Consider the following 7,648-nt stretch of genomic DNA (forward strand, 5'->3'; position numbering starts at 1 on the left):
TACTATATTGAGTCAAGCATAGTAACGCTTAAGGTACAACACGTTTCGGGGTTGCGCCAGTGGATCCCATCATAATCCACTAACTCGTAGGCTCCTTTTCCTAATATATGCTTAACAATATAGGGGCCCATCCATAAAGACTTGAACTTACTTGCTCCCAACTTATCGCACTCCTAGTCGTAAAGTAAGACCAGGTCACCTTCTGAGAAGACACGGGGTTTGACATTCTTATCAAACTATGCCTTGACTCATTTCTTATGGGCTTCGTTAGCTAAGGCGGCATCATGACAGGTTTCATCCAGTTGGATTAATTCCAAGAAACGAGCCTCCTCTTCTGAGGTTCCAGGGAGAAGGTCGACTGCGAGCTTGAGGGATGAGATTTCGCACTAAACTGGTAAGATTGCTTCCAGGCCATACACTAGCTAAAAGGGTGTAAACCCAGTTGCATTCCTCACCAGTGTCCGATATGCCCACAAGGCTGAGTAAAATATCAGGTGCCAACTCCGTTTTTGGACTCCAATCATCCTTTGCAACATGCGCTTCAGGGCCTTGTTGATTGCCTCAACTTGCCCGTTAGCTTGCAGATAATACAGAGTAGAGTTGTCGTGGGATAGTCCTAATTTGGTAGCCAACTCAACCATCATGTGATTGTGAAAATGCGATCCATGATCTGTGACTATAGCGTGTGGAACACCGAATCTGGAGACTACATGATTGAAAAAGAAAAGAGCAGTCGTTTCGCCGCTGTTGTTTAATGTAGCCATCACCTCGGCCCATTTAGTAAAATAGTCAATTGCGACTATGATATACCCATGCCCCCTGGTCGAGGTGGGGTTAAATGTCATGAAATCTATGTCCCATTTGGCGAATGTTCCAACAACAACTACTCGCTGTAGAGGTGCAGGAGGTATTCTGGTTTTGCGATCGAAGATTTGACAAGCATGGCAACTTCTGACTACGGTTATGCAATCTTTGAACATTGTTGGCCAGAAGTATCGTGCCCGTAATATATTTTGCGCCGTAGCATAACCAAATTGATGCCCCCCACATGTGCTTGAATGACAATCATTTAGGACTTTTCGGCCTCCTCATGGGTGAGGCACCTTCGCAGAACTATATCGATACCACGACCGTAAAGCGTATCACCGATGATCATGTAGTCTTTTTCTTGGTATTGAATACGTCATTGTTCTGAGCGGGAGGTATTAGACCTATATGTTTAGGTCTGGAGATAGATTATTATATCTCCATACCATGGATTTCTTGAAGATATAAGATATAAAGATTCATCCACGATTTCTTCTTTGGATGTTGAATCGTTGGATGACGATGGGAGATCACATAGTAACTCCGCAAAAACCAGGGCTTTCTTTGATTTGGATTTTATGAATTCCAGATCAAACTCTTGCAAAATTGCTATCCATTTTGAATATTTTCCCCCCAGTAACTGTCATGACAAGATATAAGTCATGGGGTTGCAATCTGACAAAATGGTAGTTTTTCGAAAGAGGACATAGTGTCGAAATCTCTGTATCGCTTGAACAGCTGCAAGAGCTAGCTTTTCAACATAGGAGTACTTACTTTCCGTATCATTTAAGTTTCGACTCAAATAATATATAGGATGTTCAATTCCATTGTCTTCTTGAACTAAAACCATTGCGATGGTCGTATCCGTTGCAGCCAGATACAGGTTAAAGTCTTTTTGATAATCAGGAGCGTACATTAATGATGCTTTTATTAGGGATTCCTTTAGAGCATCAAAGGAAGCTTGCGGGACGTGATCCCAGATGAAGGGTACTTCTTTTTTCAATAGATGCGTATAACCTTTAGCAAGTTCAACGTAATTTGGAATGAACCTCCTAAGGAAGTTTGCTTTCCCTTAGAGTTTCTAAATCTGAAGCAAATTTGAAGGTGGAGGCAAATCAATGATTGCCTAAACCTTACATGGGTCGAGACGAATTCCATCCTTCGAGACCACAAAGCCAAGTAAACGGCCAGAACTGACACAAAACACACATTTTTGTGGATTGAGTCGTATTTTGTAGTGTCGGCAACGTAGAAATATCGCTTTAAATGCTGCGGATGATCGGTCCACTTTCGTGAATGAGCTGGAAGATCGTCGAGATATGGTTGAACGATGTTCTTGATGTCATGGAAGGCATAATTCATTGCCCTCTGAAACATTTCCCCTACGTTCTTTAAACCAAAGGGTAGCTTGCGGTATGCGAATGTGCCCCACGGACAAATAAATGCAATCTTTGACTGGTCCTGTGGGCGTATATTTATTTGATTATACCCAGAAAATCCATCTATAAATGAGAAGATTTCACATCTGGTGCATTCATCAATTATCTGGTCGATAAAGGGTGCAGGGTAGTTTTCTTTTGGACAATCTTGATTTACATCCCTATAATCGATGCACACTCTAATCGTTCCTTGCTTTTTCATTACAGGAACAATATTCGATACCCAATCGGTTAGAGGAACCGGGTAAATAAAACCAGCATGGAGAAGTTTTTCAACTTCTGCCTTGATGGCAGCGGCTTTCTTGGGGTGCACCTACCGGAGACGTTGTCATACTAGTTTGAAATATGGATACATCTTAATTTCATGTTCAACTATGCTCGAGTCAATGCCTGGCATTTCATCATATGACCAAGCAAAGACATCTCTGAACTCGCGAAAAAGAGCGTAGTATATTTCTAGTTCTGAAGAAGAACAAGATTTGCCGACATGAATATTCTCTACAACATTTGTTTTGGTCACGATATTTATGGTGATAGTCTCTTCAATATTGGACAGGTTTCACTCGGAATCCACCGTATTTACAGTATTTGATAGAAAATAAAAAACTAAGGGATGATCAAGGTCACTGGAACTATCTTCCTTACAATCCGAAAGATGGGAACGATGGTGGTAATCTTCCCATGGTGCCTCGTCAATCATCATTGACTGAACAATTCCTTCGTCTATAGAATGTACTTACGACCAAGGATCTGAAGGGGTACCATATTCCTTAGACCTATCTATCCAAATTCTCGATGAGCATTGATTTGGGTTCACCTCCCACACCGAAAACATTGATTGCTACAATATTTCTATTGGGCTTGGAGGCAATACCTATTGATGATCCATGCTAATATCGTTTTTGGACATCTTTTGAATAGAAGATACCATATTGTAGGTTCCCACCGTGGCCACTTCCACCAGATTGTTTGGAGGCGATACGACAAAAGTCCCCATCAATGTAGGGTCTTTTAGTAGGCCTACTCTGATATTTTGAAGCAAATGAGGGCTTCCGTGGATCATCAGAATGCTTCTCATAACTTGTGAATTGTTAGGGAGAAATGTTTGTTGGTCGGCGATTGTGATTCCTCCTTGGAAGGGAAATGCAATCTTCTTGAATTACATCGACACAACGGCAGCCATAGCATATATCCAGGGCCTTCCCAGTAGGATGTTGTAATCGAGGTTTCCATCGATAACTTCAACATCAATTTCTACTGTTTTTCCCCCCAGTTCGACTTGCAAGTTACCTAAAACCCCGTATGGGTTGTATGTTCATCCATTAAATGCTTTTAATGACATTGACGATTGTGACAAGGGTGGAGATCGTAAAGTTTTCCAGCAACTCATCAACATAATACATGTAGATGCCCCCTCGTCAATAATTGTTCGATGAACAATTTTGTTGAGGGCTTTCACTTGAATAAGGAAAGCTAGTTGAGCCGGTAACTGAGGGTAATATGCTTTATGATTAAAGGCCACAAGATTGGAATCCGCTGGGTCAATCCCACCTATTGCTGATAATAAAGCCTGCTTTTGGGAGGGGCAATTTTGCAGTACCTCAAGTGTCGACAGAGCGGACGACGATTGGGCCAGGTCCTCTACGATATTATAATGTTGTGCTGCTCTGGCACGAGGATTAAATTTCGATTTGTGTACTACTCCCTTTGGCAATTTTATCATTAGCTCAAAATGATGGGTGGCACAACTTCGGTCGAAGTTGTTGTTGAACTACTAGGTTGATCATTAGCCTTGTTGTTCGACAGCTATGGATTCCCGTAATCTTTATTCCTTGTCGATATCAAAGCATCATTTTGCTGCCTTGAAACAGACAACATTAGCACTTGGAACGGGGAAGCATTATCACTGCAACCAGATTGGTTCCTGGGTTCGGAAACGGATCAGTCAATATTGCCAAGGTTTTTGAACTCTTCAAGAATTTTCTAAGCTCAGATTTATGTGGACAATCTCTCGTCTAATGATCCTCATCGCATATAAAGCATGGATGATTTGGTTTCCTATCTCTAGAAAGGTTTGTAGAATATTTTTTAGGAGATGACTCCTCTTGTTTCTTCTTCTTCCCTTTCTTTTTCTTCTTACCTCCTGGTTGCTTCGGTTCTTTGCCTTTGTCAGTTGACACAACATTAACCTCCAAGGCGAGAATTTCGTCATTTTCATTTTGACTAGAAACCGTATAGGTTTTCTTTGATGTAGCCTTTACGGTTTTCGTGCTAGTCGTACCTATCACGCCATCGCCGGCATGAGAGTCTTTGTTCGATTTAAGAGGGGGAGGAACGAAGAACTCCGGTCTAGGAGCATCAGGGATTTTATCGTAGAGCATGCCAGATTGAGTATAGATCAATTCTAGATATTGTGCACAAGCAATGACTTGCTCTTCAGTGACAACTACTCCCTTTGCCACATCTTCTGTAATAGATGGTAACAATGACTTAATAAACCATTCAGTTATCAGCTGATCAGGAACATATGTTTTTACCATTCTACGATGACGTCACCACTCATGAATATGATCGGATATGTGAGTGGCCGTCGTTTGTTTGAAATTGGTAAGAAGCTCTGTTCCTGTTTCGTACCTTATGGGTAACTTAAAATGGGTTGACAAGGTTGTGGCTAGGGCGTTGAAGTTATCAAATGAAGCTCTAGGAAATTCAATATACCATTTTGCCGCCAGACTAATTAACATTCGCTGAAAAAGGCGAAGCCTAATTGAATCATCATTGAGAGTGTTGGATGAACACCAAAGATGAAAGGTCATCACATGATTCGATGGGTCTTCACCCGGATTTCCATTAAATTTAGGAATATCTGACGAAAGTTTATGCGGAATCACCGGCCACCAAGGGGCGTAAGCAATTGGATCATTTTTTAACCGATTTAGATCTGGTAACTCTAAATTCGCCACGAAGGGAAACTGTTGATTCAGGTTTGTTGAAGCATACCCAGGATAAGATGGGATTGCCTGAGCAGTTGGTCTTTGCATACCAGCATAATGCATTTGATGTTGATAACTTTGGTAAGGTTGATGGGCATAACCATTATGATATGATTGATGTTGACCATTTTGAATATACAGCTGCCCATTACTTGCAAAGATTTGTTGCTCAGATCCTCGGTAAGCTTGTTGGAATTGCGGTTGTTGATATTGTACCAGCCATGGTTGTGAAGCCATTTGTTGTTGTCCAATACTGGCTGTTTGACCAAGATGAGGGATAATAGTACCCGTTTGAGCCTGGGTCATTCCAGTTAAGGATCCACTAGTCGGTGATTACGGTTGCATTGTAGAGACAAGAGGCTGTTGTATTACGACCTGAGAAACTTGAGGTTGGCATACAACAGGCAACACTTGTACTTGTGACACTGTCACAATAGCCGGTGTAGTGGGGATATTTGACACAGGTAGACTTTGTTGCATTGAGTATACAACTCCTAGTTGTTGAGGCAGTATTGGCACCCAACCACTGGATGTAATTCCAGCATAACCCGAATTCTGTTGTGAACTCTCGTATAGTTGTTCTCCCAGAGGAAAAAATGAAAGGGCATATGCCCCCCATATGGCAACAATCTAGTGCTCAAAGGAATGATTTTCCTTTGGGAACCAGACTACCCAAATTGATACTGTTGCAAAGGATCAATTTGCTGAGACTCAACATAAGAGATTCCAGATATTATTCTGGACGAACAAATGGGAACAGACCATACTGTCGAAACAACCCTTGGATGGACTCCATCCAGCGATTGAGAGCTAGTTGGGACAGATGGTACGTTGACGAACATTGTTGGAATAGCAGCAGGAGGTTCCGCCACTGCTGCGTCAGATGACACAGTCCTGGATGTCAACGGTTGTTCAGACATATCTAGTCTATCCAAAATATTTCCTAGCGATTCTACAGGAACTTCCGATGATGGGAGACTAACTTCTGATGAAGAAGGATATAGGGTGATCCCAGCTCCAAAATGTGATGGAGTACTAGATGGAGGATCCTCCACAATCTCTTCTATGGCAATCAATCCAGGTGGAAGAGGTAGATCGTCGGGTCCGTAAAATATTTCCAGTGCCAAAAAAGGTATAGATTCTGCAGCGACAGATGTTTGGGGAATAACACCTTCCGAATTAGCTGTAGATGGAGCCGGTTCAGGAATAGAAGTGTTTACCGTCACACTAGGATCAGTTCTAATGTCCTCTTGTGGCTGCAGAACTTCTTCTGTAGAGGCAAGGATGCCAGAAATGGTTAGAGTAACCAGATTCTCTGAGGATGTTGGAACATAAGTTCCAATCAAACCAGGGTACTTTGATCCGGTTAAACGAGTTTGCTTTGTCCGGAATAGTTTTGTTTCTGGAGTCAAAGACGGTTGACTCATAAGTCTCCGCGAACGATGAGGTTTCGATTGACATTCTTCCATGATTGCGGATTACTCAATCAACTCAAAATAAAGGGGAAAATGATTTCAAATTAAATGAATTTTAGAAGCTTTGACACAACTTTCTTTTTCAATTTTTAAGAGTCGAGAAAAAGTTAAAGATGACTCTAGTCGCCTTCGATTTTTAATGAGCCTGAAGTGACAAGTGCTCAGATGGACCTTTTCCTTTAAGGAGTCTGAAAAGGAACGAAAGAGACTACTCTAGAAATCTAGACAGAGGGATTACCAAACCAATCACAAAATTGCAGAATACTTTTTACGGTACGGCAGTCAATCTTCCCGAATGTTGTGTTCAGTGCATTGCGATCGATAGGGTGGCAAACATGGCTTCCTAAGGATAAAGGATATAGCCTATTGTGGTCTCCCAATATATACTCGACGGTACGTGGGAGCACAAGTTCGTACTGGCACTTGTCGTCTCAAAGAGGAGGAATCATCCAACCTACGATGAAAGCGATAGTTACCAGGCTTTACGACACTGGCATACGTCTCTAGCCTAGACTTCTAAATGTTGTGCGTTAGGTTCCAAAGTGTTTTTATGTTCATTAAATTTATTTTACAGTTGATCTTTCTTAATAAGTTTTCCTTTAAGGTTCACTGCGTGATGTAGATATACAATTCCTAAAATGAAATCTAAGATGATAAACAATCATGTAATCTTCTTTTTGCAATGAAAATCCTAGCTACTAAGGAAATAGAAATGAGATTCTTTCAACATAGAGTAGAGAGCACACACTAGATGCACTGTCCTAAATCAAACCAACAAGCAGTCTAAATGCAAATGCACATGCATGTATTTGTTTTTTGCTTTCTTAATGTATGAATGAAAAAAAGAATGCTAAGTACAAATCTGAATTATCTTTTCAAAGCGACAGTACTAACAATTTTCTCTCCAAAAAACGAAAGGAAGATAATGACAACA

Source organism: Pinus tabuliformis, chromosome 9 (assembly GCF_031772625.1).
Source record: "Pinus tabuliformis cultivar Carrire ecotype Pingquan chromosome 9, CPIR1, whole genome shotgun sequence".
NCBI lineage: Eukaryota > Viridiplantae > Streptophyta > Pinopsida > Pinales > Pinaceae > Pinus > Pinus tabuliformis.